Consider the following 17,006-nt stretch of genomic DNA (forward strand, 5'->3'; position numbering starts at 1 on the left):
CAATACAGATTCTCTTTAACAAACCTGTGGATAAGTGGCTGACCCCGCACCAACTGGAGATTGGCAACATGGTGTGTGACAATGGCAGCAATCTCATTTCAGCTTTGAATTTGGGAAAGTTGAAACATGTATGTATGTATGATTGGCACATGTGCTCAATCTCATAATTCAGAGATTTGTGTCTAAGTACCCAGGCTTACAGGATGTCCTAGAGCAGTCCAGGAAGGTGTGTGGGCATTTCAGGTGGTCTTACACGGCCATGGCACGATTTGCTGATGTTCAGCGGAGAAACAACTTGCCGGTGAGATGCTTGATTTGCGATAGCCCGACTCACTGGAATTTGACCCTCCTGATGTTCAACTGCCTTATACAACAGGAGAAAGCCGTCAAACTTTATCTCTACAACTACAGTCAAAGGACACAGTCTGGGGAGATGGGGATGTTCCGGCTGAAGTACTGGACACTGATGTGAAATGCCTGCAGGCTCATGCGGCCATTTGAGGAGGTGACAAACCTGATGAGTTGCAGTGAAGGCGCCATCAGCAACTTGATCCCATATGCCTTCTTCCTGGAGCGTGCCGTGCGTAGAGTGGTGGATCAAGCTGTGGAGGAGTGTGAACAGGAACAGGAACGGGAGGAAGCGTTGTGGGATCAATTCTCAACACCTGCGGGAGCAGAAAGGGGGGAGGAGGAGGAAGAGTCATTTGGGGAAGAGGAGTCAGATGATGAGGTAGGTGTTGTTTTGGAGGAGGAGGATGAGGCGGAAGAACAACCGCAGCAGACGTCGCAGGGGGCTTGTGCTGCTCAACTTTCCCATGGTATTGTTCGTGGATGGGGAGAGGAGGAGAACTTAGCTGACATCACTGAGGAAGAGCAAGAGGAGACGGATAGTACGTCTGCATCCAACTTTGTGCAGATGGCGTCTTTCATAAAAAAACTCAAGGGGAATGAGCTGTACTGGGTGGCCACGCTACTAGACCCTCGGTATAGGCACAAAGTGGTGGCAATTTTTCCAACTCACCAGAAGGCAAAAAGGATGCAGCATTTGCAGAACAAGCTGGCAACTACGCTCTACAATGTGTTTAAGGGTGATGTCACAGCACAACGCAATAAAGGTACCACTGCCAGTAATCCTTCTCCCATGTCCACGCAGGCAAGGACAGGACGCTCCAGCGATCTCATGGTGTTGTCGGACGTGCGGACATTCTTTAGTCCAACCCCTCGCCTTAGTGCTTCCGGATCCACCCTCCACCAACGCCTGGACCGGCAGGTAGCTGACTACCTGGCCTGAAGTGGGGATGTAGACACTGTGAGCAGCGATGAACTCTTGGACTACTGGGTGTGCAGGCTTGACCAGTCACAATTTGCCATCCAACTTCTGTCTTGCCCTGCCTCAAGCGACCTTCAGCGCAGCTGGAGGCATTGTCACTGAGAAGCCTAGTCGCCCAAGTCAAAAAAGTGTTCAATACCTCACCTTTATCAAAATGAATGAGGCATGGATCCTGGAGGGCTACTGCCCACCCGAAAACTAAGTCAGTCCCCGCAAACAGCATCTCTGCCTGCACACCGTGTGCCTGCCCCATGACTAAGTCGTTCCCCACACAGCATCTCTGCCTGCAAGCCGCTTGACTGCCTTCTCCGCCACCACCAACAGAGTCCAGGACTCCAGGCCAATTCCTGAATTTTTAAGGCCGCTGCTAGCAGCGGCCGCTATAATAATTTTTCTGGTGCGTGTACATGCATGCCTAATTTTTCTGGCTGCACTGCAGCTGCAACAACAAAACAAAAGGCATGTACATGTGTCAATTCCCCTTCGTGATTGTTACCTTGCCGCGGTGAAGGGGCTTACGTATTACAATGAAGCAATGACTGACGGCTATATGAGTGTGTCGGGGGGTGGCACACCAAAAATAATAAGGTCGTTGCTTCATTGTGGACAGACCAAATTCGATCAGCTGGACAGTCACTGTTGTTCTGTCATTGAGCTACCTCAGCCTGGCGACCATATGGGCTTGAAAACCGCTATCGCCTGCACTCTCGCCATGGTGCGCACTAGTCCAGCACGGCCGTCACAACACAAACAGCTGTTTGAGGTGCGTTACACAGTGAGTTTGGTGTGTCAGTGTGAAGCAGTACTCTAATTACACTCCCTGATTCATGTACACACATGCAAGATGTTTTAAAGCACTTTATTCCTCCAATTTAGTATGTAATGTGATTCCTGCCCTTAAAACGCTGCTTTGCGTCAAATACAGATTTTTCCCCAGGACTTTTGGCATCTATCCCACTCATCCATGCAAAAACTCAGATGTTAGACCCCTTGAAACATCTTTTCCATCACTTTTGTGGCCAGCACAAGTGTTTCTAGTTTTCCAAGTTCGCCTCCCCATTGAAGACTATTGCGGTTCGCGGAAGTTCGCGTGAACTGAATTTTTCGCGTTCGTGGTTCGCAAACCAAAAATCGGAGGTTCGGGCCATCTCTAGTGGGGAAAAACCCCTCAGTGGGGAAGTTGCTAATATTTCATGTAATATTTTCAATGTTTTAAAAAGAACAGAGAAAGTAGACAATTGTGCCATTGGGGTCGATTAACAAAACTTTGTTCTAGAATTTTCTCACCCATATTATTTTTAACCTAAACTAGGGACTTTGGTGCGGTGAATTTATTCTGCGGCCGCCTCTTCTACTGCAGTAAAATCACACCACACAAATGTGAAACTAACCTAAACCTCCTATCCCATCCTCTTGACAACTTATGTTGACCTTTCTTTTAAAAAATGTATAAGAAAAGTAGTAATTTGTAATATTTTATTATTTACTTTTTAGTATTTAATGTAATATTTTGAATGTTTTAATATGTTGACATATCGGAGTGGCAGGTTCTGTGACCAGACCTAGCAGAGGGCTGCAGATGCTTCCCACTTCTGAAGGATTGACAGATGGCAGCATGGCGCAGCTGCTACTGGATGGCCGCTGCCTTGGGCCCCTGTTGTTTTTGGGCACTCTGCTTCGTTGCTGTCTCGTTCTTTCCTTCATTCTGCTGGTCTGCGCTTTAAACCTATTTTGCCCCAACCAACTCATTATTTGCCACCTGCTACTACTATGCGTCTTTACTTTGAACAGCCATGGCGAAATGCACAGAGACAAAGACGACACAACAGCACTTTGTCACTGGAGGAAAGAAAGTACCGTAATTGTCTTCTAAAAATCTTGTCAATCAAATAAATACATTTTTATGTTTTTGTTTTAAACAGCAGCAGAAAGTAGTACTGACAAAGGTGCCTGCCAATGTCACAGTGTCACATTACCTAAAGGGGAAAATTGTATTTTTCGTACAAAACTGTCATTTGAAAACAACAAAACTATTTTGTTCCTAACAGCAATAGCAGAAGTAAGTGACAAAGTCCACAAAAAAATCAATGTCATGATGTCATTTTGGAAGTGGCGTATGTATTGTAACATACGACAGTTCACAACGTAGTTTTTGTAAATATAATACATTGTAGAATATATACAGTATATATACATATATATCTACAGTGTATCTATATCTATAGCTATCTATCTATCTATCTATCTATCTATCTATATATATATATACACACGCACACATTTTTTTTTTTATAAAACATTAATCACACTTATTTTTTAGAATACCTTACTAGGGTTTTAGAAAGCACACACAACACACACATCAGTAAAACAGACAGCAAAAGCAAACTGTAAAATGTCAGTCACTTCCTCTTTCCCTGGTATAACACAGTTTAGCTGCAGTAGCATAAGCCCCGTGCAGCAAAGGCCTGATAAGAGCAGACATGAACCCTTTGCAATTTATTTTCACAATCATCTTTGTCCCCCCCAGGCAACCTAGGCAGACATGGGCCTAGTGGGTGTCAATGGGTCCACCTGTCGCCTTCTTTGACCTCTCTATGCTTCAGATTACCGAAACAACCACAAGGGGCCCCAAATCTGTTACCATGCCTAGGGCCCAATTACATCTTAATCCATATATGTGGGTGTTTGCAAGAGTACAGAGCAGCAGGGATTTGGTGGGGGTCTCTACCTCTTTGTGCTATAGTGAGGAGACGACCTGGCATCAGTGGAGGGGGGGGGGGTGCCAGCACCAGCTCGCATGCTGTAGCTCCACACCCATAGCATGCGCACACCAGTGTAGATATTCTGCAAAGCGCAGTGAAGTGTCGGACTGTGCTGAACTAGATCCAGCAATGGTTCCCCTAGCGGTGAGCCCAAATGTGCCCATATAATATTTAACTTATGTGGTGCAGTGGCAGAGGATGGGACCGATGCCAATCAGTGTCAGATTCGGTCTAACACTTTGAGCTAAAGAGGTTTCCTTTATCCAGTCACAGTGCCTCTAGCGGCTGTCATGTTTTCCTATGTTGGACATAGCCTGACACCTGAACTAGACAATGTCAGCATCGACATGGGATTGGTTAATTATGAAGGGAGAATAGTACATTAGCAGCATACATTTTTCATGGAGTTCAAACTGTTGTTTCTGAAGCATCTTCAACTTGAATACTAATGTGTTTTCTAATTCCCTGCCTCCACCCATTAGGGCAGCCCCCTCCTTCAACATCTTCAAGAAAGCCATCAAAACTCACCTTTTCACTCTGGCCTACTACCCCTCACAAGTGCTCTAAACCCGTAGCTGAACTCTGGTCCCCTACCATTCGTGTCCTTACCTCTCCCTCTAGGTTGTAAGCCTTTGGGCAGGGTCCTCCTCCTTTTGTGTCCTACCTGATCATGCACCTCCATTACTGTGCACCCATGCTATGGATCAGAGTGAACCTAACTTGCCTAATCTCCATGCTCCATCCAGTGACTAAGCATTACCTTGTACTCATACTGTGCGACATGATCTGGTCTTTCTTGTATTCATGTATTGTCATTTTGCTGTATGCTACCCCTAAATATCGCCTGTAGCCTAAATTAATGCCCAGCACTGCGTAATATGTTGGCGCTTTATAAATACAATAAATAAATAAATAAATAAATAATCCATGTCAAAGGAGGTACCGGTATTTATGGAATGGTTATACACTCTTTCATATCCTTTTGGTAAGTCCTTGTTGCACAGATTATTACTATGATTGTTAACCTTAGCGATAAACTCGGATTTTGCATAGTAGTAATTTCACACGAAATTTGCAAGTCCAAGGCAAAATCATAATGTGAAATCTCAAACTATTGCCAAATCAATGTAATCAAATCATAATCATAATTAGAATGCATTACTTTTCAAATGCGATCCCCTGGTGGTGGGAGCACCGAGGCTCACCTCCGCCGGCCGCATGCGGGTTTGGGGGTCCCGGGGGATGGCAGAGCCATCCACCTGTCAAGTGCACCCGTGTTTGTGTTTTTAAACTTCCATTTTGCAGCTCCTAGTATGCAGGTCAGTGATAGGGAGGGGGTGTGAGAGGTTTACCTGCACATGGTGCCTCCTGCTGGTCACCTAGTCTATGGTTATGTGCGACCAAACACTCTCTTTCTTGTAGCTCCTGCTAGATTTGATACTACAGACTAGTAATGATCGTAATGTGCTAATTACAATTTCGGGAAATTCTGCATACGTTTTGTAATAACGTTTACGATTATAATGGAGAAACCGTAATCACAAAAAAATAACATGAAATTTCACAAAATACTGACCATACACACATTTTTCACAATTACGATAATTTCAGTGATTACATTTTCGTAATTACTAAAATTTTCAGAATTATGAGTATTTTTCGGATCAAATATTTTGTGTAAAACACGAAATTACCATTTTGCGTTACCTGTAATTTTGTGTAATTTTCTTGTTATACAAGAAATTATGAAATGATGAGTAACATGAAATTAACCGCTTGAGGACCACAGGCGTAGTGACCAGGCCATTTTAAACAATTCAGTGCTCTGCAGCTTTAAAGGGACACTTAAGTCAAACAAAAAAAATGAGTTTTACTCACCTAGGGCTTCCAATAGCCCCCTGCAGCTCTCCGGTGCCCTCGCCATCTCCCTCCGATCCTCCTGGCCCCGCTGGCAGCCACTTCCTGTTTCGGTGACAGGAGCTGACAGGCTGGGGACGCGGGTGATTCCTCGCGTTCCCAGACACATTAGCACCCTCTTTGCTGCTATATGGTATATGATATATGCTATAGCAGCATAGATGGCGTTATTGTGGCCAGGAACGCAAAGAATCACTCGCGTCCCCAGCCTGTCAGCTCCTGTCACCGAAACAGGAAGTGGCTGCCGGCGGGGCCAGGAGGATCGGAGGGAGACGGCGAGGGCACCGGACAGCTGCAGGGGGCTATTAGAGGCCCCAGGTGAGTAAAACTCATTTTTTTTGACTTAAGTGTCCCTTTAACCGCTTGCTGCAGTGCCGTACAACTAAGCACACAAATTAATCTTGACCCTTTTTTTTGTTTACCACCAACAGAGCTTTCTGTTTGTGACATCTGATTGCTGCTGCATTTAAATTTTTTTTTATGAAATTACATTTTTTAAATATTTTAATTCCCACCCTCCCTCCCACTCCCCTGAGAGCCAATAAGCGTTATCATCTCTCATAAGCTGATGCCTATGAGAGCAATCGTTCTGTGAGACTCTCCTGGAGGCAGCTCAGTGACAGAGCTGTCTCCGTACAGCGATCCCCGATAATCTCCGCCCACCGCTCTTCACGCCTTTCGGCATTAGGTGGTCCTGGGGCTACCACCTTCCCGACGTTAGGCAGTCGGGAAAGGGTTAAACATTAAATTATGATTTAATGCAAAATTACAACACAACATTACAAATGATGTATTAGAATTTTATGTCTTAATTGCAAATTTTATGTTCTAATTACAAAATTGTAACATTTCGGCCATCACTACTGCAGACATAGGTGTATACATTTGCACTTGCAAACTATAAATGGCAGAGTGGTGTCTGGGAGTGAGCATTGGCTTCTCCTGGGTTTGGTCATTATAATTTAGACATTAAATTGATTTTGTATAATCCATTCATAATTTTGCATAATTACGTGAAATTTTGCATAATTTTGTGCCAACTTTAGTGGATAATAGCAAAGCCCCCATACATGCTATCATCACTAAAATATCTAAGGAAAATGCAAAGGAACATTTTTTTTTAATCTCCGAATTTTTTTTTCTTTGCATTTTTAAAATCAATTTTCTCAAAAACTACAAGGTCTTTTTAAAAAAACAAAAAATGTTTTGACTTGTTCCCACCATTCTTCTTAACATATCTAGCAATTATGGTGATGATAGCACATATGGGGGCTTTACTATTAAAGGGGCACTTTGTTAAAAATTGTATAATTTAAAATATGTGCGAACATATACAAATAAGAAGTACATTTTTTCCAGAGCAAAATGAGCCATAAATTACTTCTCTCCTATGTTGCTGCCACTTACAGTAGGTGGTAGAAATCTGACAGAAGCGACAGGTTTTGGACTAGTCCATCTCTTCATAAGGGATTCTCAAGGATTTATTTATTTTCAAACGCACTTAGTAAATGGCAGTTGCTATGTCCAACTGCCAAAAAAACTGTGTAGTGAGCAGGGAAGCTTTCCAGCATCATTGTTTAAATCCTTTTTAGGGAATATCTTTATACAGAATAAAAGCCTTATTATGCAAAAATTACATGAAATTGTGAAATTATGGTTCCTAAATACATTTACCAACAAAATTAATTACAATTTTTCCTGAATTTTTGCATTGCAATTTCGTATCGTAATTGGTAATTAAGATGCAAAATTACAATTATTTGAAATTCCTGTTCATTACTACTATTTGGGGTGTATGCTGTTGCCTTTTGGGGACATGTATTCATTGACCTATATACATATGACTGTGTTACTGACCTGTCACCACAACTTTTACTGGCCATACCTCACTTCAAGTTACAGCATTGGAACTCGCCTGGACCTAGCCACTATTTCCCCTAGCTATTATTACTGACTGATTCATGGAATTCCTTATTGAAATATCCCAGGGTCGCCAGGAGAATGCAAATGGAATAAAAAATTTGAATGACTGTACAGATAGGCTTTCACAAATCCTAACTGATTGGCATAATATATTCTAGAAGAAGGGGAACAACTTGTAGCTGGGTTTGGCAGAGCATACTAATTCAGATGTCAATTCTTTGTTTTTCTCTTTTATTTTGATATGAAATCTGAATGAGAAACATGTTATAGTGCAGTTTACAGTTGTCAGTGAATCAGAGCAGAGACCCAGCATCTGTAGGAGAACTCACAGACAAGAGTCATAGACAAAACTAACATGATAGAGTTCATTAGGCGGCAACTGCAAATGAGGGCCCTGAGGGCAGGAAACTGTCATGCCCTTATAGCGATACCATTCTGCCAAGAACATTCCTATTCCTAGAGTCAGACGTGTCCCTAGATTATGTTTTTGCCTTCTTCTTGTCCATAGATATAAGAGATTCTGACTTTTAAGAGTCCCAAGCAAGACAGTACTGTACAGGCATCCCACGTGTAGACAGCAACTCCAACCCCCCTTCCTCGTAAAGGTCCCAATATAGTACTTCTCCCTCCTGAGTCCCTGACAATGTGCCTGTGCTCCTATTATATGCCTCCTATTATAAGTACTCATATGAAAAGTGCACCCATCGTGTTCTCCATACTAGTGCATCTAGCACAGGTTTTCTCAACCAGGGTTGCCTGGAACCTAGTCAGGGTTCCTTGAGGACTCTGCAGGGGTTCCTTGGCATTTTCCCCCATCGTGGGGGAAGTATAATAGAGCACATTATAATAGGGGATTCTGTAAGAAGAAACACTTGGGGGTCAGAATAATAATGATCACATTAATAAAATGCACTAGAATAAGGAGACAGTATAATGAGTGGCAGTGTAATAGGAGGTAGTGAAATTTACAGCCTCACCTACTTTTGAAGACCATACTTCCTGCAAAATAAATGCGGGGGTTCCAACTCTCGAGATCAAAAAATTGCTTGCAGGGGTTCCTTGAGATCCAAAAGTTATTTTCAAGGTTGAGAAAGGCTGATCTAGCATGTTTCCCATATAACACATACTATCATTAATTAATTAAGGGAGAGCAGGTGAGTGCCTGCTACTACCACACACTCCACTCATCATCCGTTTGGGACTATTTCATTGGCCTAATATCAGGTTGCATACCATTTGCATGAGGTAAGCATGCAAAAGAGAATTATTTGTATCTCATGGACTATTCTTAGTCCTGCAGCCAACACTCCCGTGTATGCTACAGACTTAAAGAGAACCCGAGGTGGGTTTGAAAAATCCTATTAGGACACAGAGGCACATTCTGCATACAATGCCCAGCCTCTGTGTCCGTACAGTGTACCCCCAGGCTTCCCCCGTGCTCTGCTGTCCCCCATATAAAAACCCGCCAGGCTAGCAACACGCAGATTGACGCTAGCTTGCTGTTTACCTGAAGGCTGTCTGTCACCACCACTCCCCTGCCTCCTCTATAGTGTGGCTCCCCGTCTGTGCCCCTTCTCTCCCCGCCTCCGTAAGCTTCTTCCAATTGGCTTACGGAGACGTGAAGGGAAGGGACACAGGCGGGGAGCCACGCTATAGAGAAGGCAGGGGGAGTGGCGGTGACAGGCAGCCTTCAGGTAAATAAACAGCCAGCTGTCGCTAGCCTGGCGGGTTTTTTTATGGGGGACAGCAGAGCACGGGGGGAGACTTGGGGGACACTGTACGGACACAGAGGCTGGGCATTGTATGCAGAATGTGCCTCTGTGTCCTAATAGGATTTTTCAAACCCACTTCGGATTCTCTTTAATATTAGAAGATTATTATTTTGTTGTTGTAGGCTGGCCTGCTATCTTTATTTGACCATTTTTTAACACTTTAATTATGAATAAAGCATAAATTACATGAGACAGTACACATTCCCAAATCTTTATTTTACTTTATTTCTGGTTAAAGTGTACCCAAGCCTAAGTTCAGATACAAAATCACATACTTACCTAAGAAAAGAGAAGCCTCTGGATCCAATAGAGGGTTCCAATGGCGTCCCACAGTCCCCCTTTGCCATTCGGGGACCCTTTTACACTAGGCCTCTTTCTTTGCATTGTGTAACCCTTCTGTAAACAGGGTAATGCAAAAGCAATGAAAGCCTATGGGGCCTAGCACACTAACCCCCTCACATTGCACCTGAAGAGCCCAATTCGCTGCTGACCCTGGCAAATGTTGTCCAAGTTACTTTTGTTCAACCAGCAAGTATTTTTTTGATGGCAAATTACATAAGTGTCTGCCAAAAGATAATAAGACGATGTGCAAGAGGCATTATTGTGGAAAAAAACATTTCTCAGCTTTTATTTACATTTCAGCAAAAAGTGTCTAGATCAAAATATTAATACCCTTCACAAACGGTCACAGTCTGTGGGAAAATCCAAAGTTCTATACCATTCCAAATAGTCCAAGCTGTTCTAAAGCATCCAAATTACCTTGAATAATTGGGAACAGCATTTTAATCAACTCAACAGGTGAAAAACAGCAGCTCTCTGCAGTTGGTTTGTGGACAGCCATGGCTAAGACAAAGGAGCTCAGTGAGGACCTGCGGCTGCGCATTGTGGCTGCTCACAAGTCAGGAAAGGGCTACAAGGCAATTTCTAAATGTTTTCAAGTTACAGTGGCTACAGTGCAAAGTATTATTAAAAAATACAAGATGTTCCGCATTGTGAAAATCTCAGAGGACGTGGTTGGAAGCCAAAAGTGACTCCTGTGCTGACCAGGAGGATAGTGAGAGAGGGGGAAAAGAATCCAAGGGTCATCACCAAGGCCATCCTGGTGAATCTGGGCTCTGGTGACAATGTCTCAAGGTAGACAATCCAATGGACACTGCACACTGTTGGGTTCCATGGATGCAGACCAAGGAGGACGCCACTTCCCCAGATTAGGTACACAAAAGCTCGCTTGGCCTTTGCAAATGCTCATCTAGACAAAGAAGAATACTTATGCTCTTCTGTGGGATGGTCAGATAAATCAAAAATTGAATTGTTTGGTCACAATGATGTTTCCTTCATTTGTCGTAAAAAAGGAGAAGCCTTCAACCCAAAGAACACCATCCCCACTGTCAAACGTGGTGGTGGGAACTTAATGCTTTGAGGGTGTTTTTCAGCCAATGGACCAGGGATCCTAATCACACTAAATGGCACCATGAAAAAAAAAACAATACATGAGGATTCTCACTGACATCATCAGGCAGTCTGTAGAGAAACTTGACCTTGGGCACCAGTAGACATTTCAGCATGACAATGAACCAAAACACACAGCAAAAGTGGTGAAGAAATGGTTAGCAGACAAAAACATTAACGTTTTGGAGTGGCCCAGCCAGAGTCTAACTTGAATCCAATTGAGAATCTGTGGAGGGAGCTAAAGATCAGGGTGATGGCAAGAAGACCCTCTAACCTGAAAGATTTGGAGCTCATTGCTAAAGATGAATGGGCAAAAATACTTGTGGGGACATGCAAAAAGGTGGTCTGCAATTATAGGAAGCGTTTGATTGCTGTAATAGCCAATAAAGGCTTTTCTATTGATTATTAAGAAGAGTATGAATAATTTTGGACTGGACACTTTTTGCTCAAATGTAAATAAAAGCTGAGAAATGATTTTTTTCCCCCACAATAATGCCTCTTGTACATCATCTTATTATCTTTTGGGAGACACCTAAGTAATTTCCCGTCAAAAAATTACGTGTTGGTTTAATAAAAGTAACTTTAAGTCACAATCTGCCAGGGGTATGAATAATTATGGACAGCACTGTATATGACTCTGTCAGTGCACTTTGCCGCAGGGTCATATGAATATAGTTTTTGGAATTGCGTTTTGATTTGATGGGAGCAGAGCATTTCACTGTAATGCTTTGGCCAGGTGTAAAACCGGTCTTAAGCATGTGGCCAGCCGTACAGTGGCGTATCTAGGTATGACAGCGCCCATAGCAAATACTAAAATTGCGCCCCCCCCCCCCCAACACACACACACACACAATCAACAGCATCCCGGTCTAACCTTTTTGGACAGGGTAACTGCTTCATGCAAAAAGAACACATGCGCACACATACCATAATGTAATGGTAACTATGAAATAAATGAGACTATCCTTCTGATCCTCTGCCTCAAATACTTTTCTAATACCTGACTGCTTTTATACGCGTTTTCTGCACAGAAGAACTCATGCTAATCAAAGGGCTAGTTCAGACTTAATGTGTTTTTCTTGTGCAGAAAAAAAACACCAACATTCTGCATGATAATTCTGCACATTTTGTCAATTTTCTGTATCAATTACATTAGCTGTTGTGAAAAAAACGCACGTGTTTTTCTGCATAGAAACACACACTTGGTGTGCAGAAAACATACGCAGAAAAACACAAGCTGAAAACTGAAAGGCAAGTGTGTTCCCTGCCTTAGCCATAGACCCTGAACAAGTATGCAGATAAAATGTCCGTCTATGACACATCTGACAAGATTAGCTGCATGCTTGTTTCAGGTGGTGTGTGAATTAGACCCTAGTGACCGGAAAGATCAGCAGGATTTCCATGGAACTGTATTGCTTAAAAGGAAATAAATATGGCAGCCACCACTCTCATATGAATGAAAGCAATGACACATTTGCAGTGGCAATTATAACATAATAAAAGCCTGACAACCTATTAAATATCAGTGGATAGATACTGAGCAAGAAATATAATTCATTTTAACTATTGAGTTAGACTGAAAAATAGAGAAGTTGTTAAAACTGGTCACAGAGATGCTAACAGGATAATGGTGAAAGTGCAGAGAGTGTCATAAATAAAAGTAAGTAAACAGCACACTGAGATAAGGCTGAGGAATGTGTGAATGCCAGAGAGGTGAATGAATGGGAGATCATGCAACCTCCAGACCAGAAGCATCTGCTGCTATCTCAGGGGACTGAGACATGATCTGTGGTAGGGAGAGAGAGAAAAGTTCAGAGCTCACCTCTCAATAGCTTCTAATGTAAATATATGACAAAGACTGAGACGTCCAGGCTGCTGGATGATTGTTACTCCCTTAGACTCAGGAATGCTGTCAGCAGCACTGCGCCCCCTCTGTTGTTTGAAGATGGAGGTCGCCTGGGGCACATACCATGTCTGCACCCTTCCAGATACGCGTCTGCAGCCATACTGAATATGCGTTAAAACGACTGCGCACTAAGCCAGAGAAATTTGTGTATGAGCAGCTCCGTGCTACTGCACAGAGGCACCACTATGCTCACACAGCTGCAGCACTTGTGCCAGAAGAGAAGCGTGCCCCCCCCCCCTGATCAGCTGGAGGGTCCTGGGCAGCGGTGGAGGACCAGAGGACAGCATGGGAGGTCTCTGGAGGTTCCAGAGGCTTCCCTTTCCTTAAAGAGGACCTCCAGAGTGAAAACAAAAATCCTGCAGCCTGCAACCAAAAGAAAGTTATATTTACCGGAGAAGTCTTGTCCTGCTATGCTGTCCCGAAGTCCCTGCATCACCTGACTTTCGGTGCCTGGCCCCGCCTCCTCTCTCTCCGCAGAGAAAAACGCCAAGCTGTTTTTTCTCCAGGGAGAGAGAGGAGGCAGGGCCAGGCACCGGAAGTTGGGTAATACAGGGGCTTTAGGACGTCACCTAGAGACAAGACTTCTCGGATAAATATAACTTTCTTTTGCTTGCTGGCTGCAAGATTTTCATTTTCACTCTGGAGGTCCTCTTTAAGTATGTGTGTCTGAACACAAGCTCGAAATGTGTTTTAAAATTGTTTTTTTTCCTTATTTTTTTTAACCTCTTTTTTTTTCACAATAAATATTTAGGGTTTAAACAGTGTTAATCATTTCCATGGAGTATTTAGGAGTAAAATTATGTTTAGGTGAGTTAAGAAAGTGTCTGTGTGTTCCTTATCGACACTTCCCGGCGCTGCTTCTTTTCAATTAGCTTCAGCAATGCTGATAAGACTAAACATCCTTGTTCTCATGGAAAATTCATAAGCCCGGCCGCCACTGAATAGCCGTCCTGAATAAGCTTATTCATGGAGTGAAAACCACACCTCTCTTGCATGCTAAAACATTATCTGACCTCTTGTAACATCTGTACTGTCTTGCTGGGGGACGACCTTTGGGGGAACTGTAGATATGTCTGTGCCAGACTTCTCATTGACGTTTTCATTTTCTCTTTTAGAAGAAGTTCATCTTTTGATTCCAGAGTTACAAAGATGAAAATGGCTAGACAGGAGAACAGATTTATCGATTTTCCTCTTCCTGTCAAACGAGTGGTCTTTGGGGGTCCCTGCAGATTATTTCCATCAGATCTGCTCTGAATCTTGCTGCATTAGCTTCTGAATGGATAGGAGGGTGTAATCAATATGGAAACGCTCCAACTGGTCAAGTTGGAACATTTATTGATGGATTTGTTCAGGAACTAGTTGTTTTAGTCTGCACTCTGCAATGTCTGCACTGAGACCGCTTTAGATCAGGGGTGTCAAACTTAATAAAGTAAGGGGCCAAAGTAGTGCAGTGGAGCATCTTAATACTTACCTGCTCCAGTGCTGCATCGGGCCTCCTTAATCTTCCTGACTAGCGATGAGCAGAAATTACGCCTATGCGTAACTACGCATCGTAATTCGCAATTACACATCGTAATCGTAATGCAAAATTTTGGGGAGAAGCGTAATTTATTTCGTATGTAATTGTTGTAAGTATTCGTAATTACGCATGAATTTACACATAATTTACACGTAATTTCGGGCCAACTTTGTCGCTGAATAGAAAAGCCCCCATACATGCTATTGCTGCCAAAATTGCTACATATGTTAAAGAAAATCTGTACTCTAAAATTCTTACAATAAAAAGCATACCATTCTATTCATTATGTTCTCCTGGGCCCCTCTGTGCTGTTTCTGCCACTCCCTGCTGCAATCCTGGCTTGTAATTGCCAGTTTTAGGCTTAGTGTTTACAAACAAAAGACATGGCTGCTAACCAGAGTATGATCGGCTGAGAGGAGAGCTTGGAGAGGGCATGTAAAGCTTCTGCCTATCACAAGCAGTGCTGCACATTCCACACATTCCAGCCTGAGCCTGACAGAGCCGACAGAGGAAAGAAGATAAGATTTATTACAGAGACAGTGCAACTAGAAAAGGCTGCAGTATGCCAGAGCACATTAGAACAGGTATAGGAAGTTATAGGATAGAAGAAATAAGGCTCAACATTTTGTTACAGAGTCTCTTTAAGGAGAAAAGTGGGTGCACAAAAAGAATTGTTCAAAAAGACCTTGTGGTTTTCGAGAAACTCGATTTTAAAAATACAATAAATGTTTTTAAACTGTCATTTTTCCGAGTTTAAAAACCAATTTTCTTTGCATTTTCAAAATCGATTTTCTCAAAAACTACAAGGTCTTTTTGAAATTTTTTTTTTTACTTGTACTCACTATTCTCCTTAACATATGTAGCAAGTAGCATTAGTCTGTATGGGGGCTTTGGTATTCACTGCCAAATTCGGCACATAATTACACGTAAATTACGCATAAATTCACACATAATTACGAATAGTTAAACAAAGTCAATTGGATTACAAATTTGTAATGAAGTATAGACGTAATTGTACACGTAATTTTGCGTTATTGTAATTAGCTGATTACGATCCTCACAGTTCCTGACAGCCACATGCTCTGTGCTTCATTCCTCTGGCTCCTGAAGCATGCTACGTAATTGGAAAAAGAAGGTATGGAAGCACAGAGCGTGTGGCTGCTGGGAATAACAGAACAGACATGACACCTCGCTGGAGCAGGTAAATATTACTCTGCTCCACTGTGCTACTCTGCTACCAGGAGAAACAGTTTTGGGAGCAGCAATGATCATAATCAGCTAATTACGATTATGAGAAATTTCATGTACATTTTCGTTAATACGCCCATACGTACTTAGGATTTGTACATTTAACTGATTTTGTTTAATCATTCATAATTGTGCGTAATTTTCACTTAATTTTGGTATATATGTCAAGGAGAATAGTACGTAACTCAAAAAAAGAATTTAGGCCTTTTTGAGAAAATTGCTTTTACAAAGGCAAATGAAAAGTGTTTTTTAAACTCAGAAAAATGACAGTTTAAAAAACATTTTCCCCATTTTTAAAAGCAATTTTCTCAAAAAGTACAAGGTCTTTTTGCAAAATTATTTGTGTGACTTGTACCCACTATTCACCTTAAGATATTTAGCAATCTTGGTTACAATAGCTGAATAGCATGTATGGGGGCTGTGCTATTAACCGCTAAAGTCTGCACACATTTACGTGAAAATGCAAATTTACGGTTCCTGATTACAATTTTAGACTAAATTAATTACAATTTTCCCCAAAATATTTGCATTACGATTTTGCACTGTAATTGCAAATTTTGATGTGAAATTACGACCATGCAAAATTTCTGTTCATCACTGGTCGGGAGGTAAAGGCAATGATACTGCTTATCATGAAGCATATTTGAAGCTCTCACGGGCTACATAAAATTGCAAGCAGGACCACATTCGACCCGCAGGCCATGAGTTTTGACACCTGTGCTTCAGACCAAATTTGATTGTAACTGCACTGCTCTTTGTGATATGACTCGACAGGGGCGCCTTTAGCGCATGGCACTACAAGCAGCTGCTTGGAGCGGCATGAAGGGGGACGGGCGCGCTGTTGCGGGAGGGAGACTGCGGCTGATCGCCATTATTAACATCAGCGCCGGCTGCGCTCGTGTCCAATCGTGGTTTATTTACACCACGTGCTCTGCCACCTTTATGTACGCGCCCCCCCCCCCCCCCCGCCTAGGCCCAGCCAATAGAATGAACAAAACTCTCACTGAAGTTCCGCCCACTCCACTTCCTCCTAAGTGCATGGCCTGCCTCTCTCCCTAGCAGCAGCAGAGCAGCCGCATGAGTAGTTTACTGCGTGCGGTGCGGCGCCGCCTCTAACTCCGCCCCCTGAAGGCAGCGTGACTCTCCTGGCCGGCGCCGGATGTCTGAGGGGAAAGCA

Source organism: Hyperolius riggenbachi, chromosome 11 (assembly GCF_040937935.1).
Source record: "Hyperolius riggenbachi isolate aHypRig1 chromosome 11, aHypRig1.pri, whole genome shotgun sequence".
Classification (NCBI taxonomy): Eukaryota; Metazoa; Chordata; class Amphibia; order Anura; family Hyperoliidae; genus Hyperolius; species Hyperolius riggenbachi.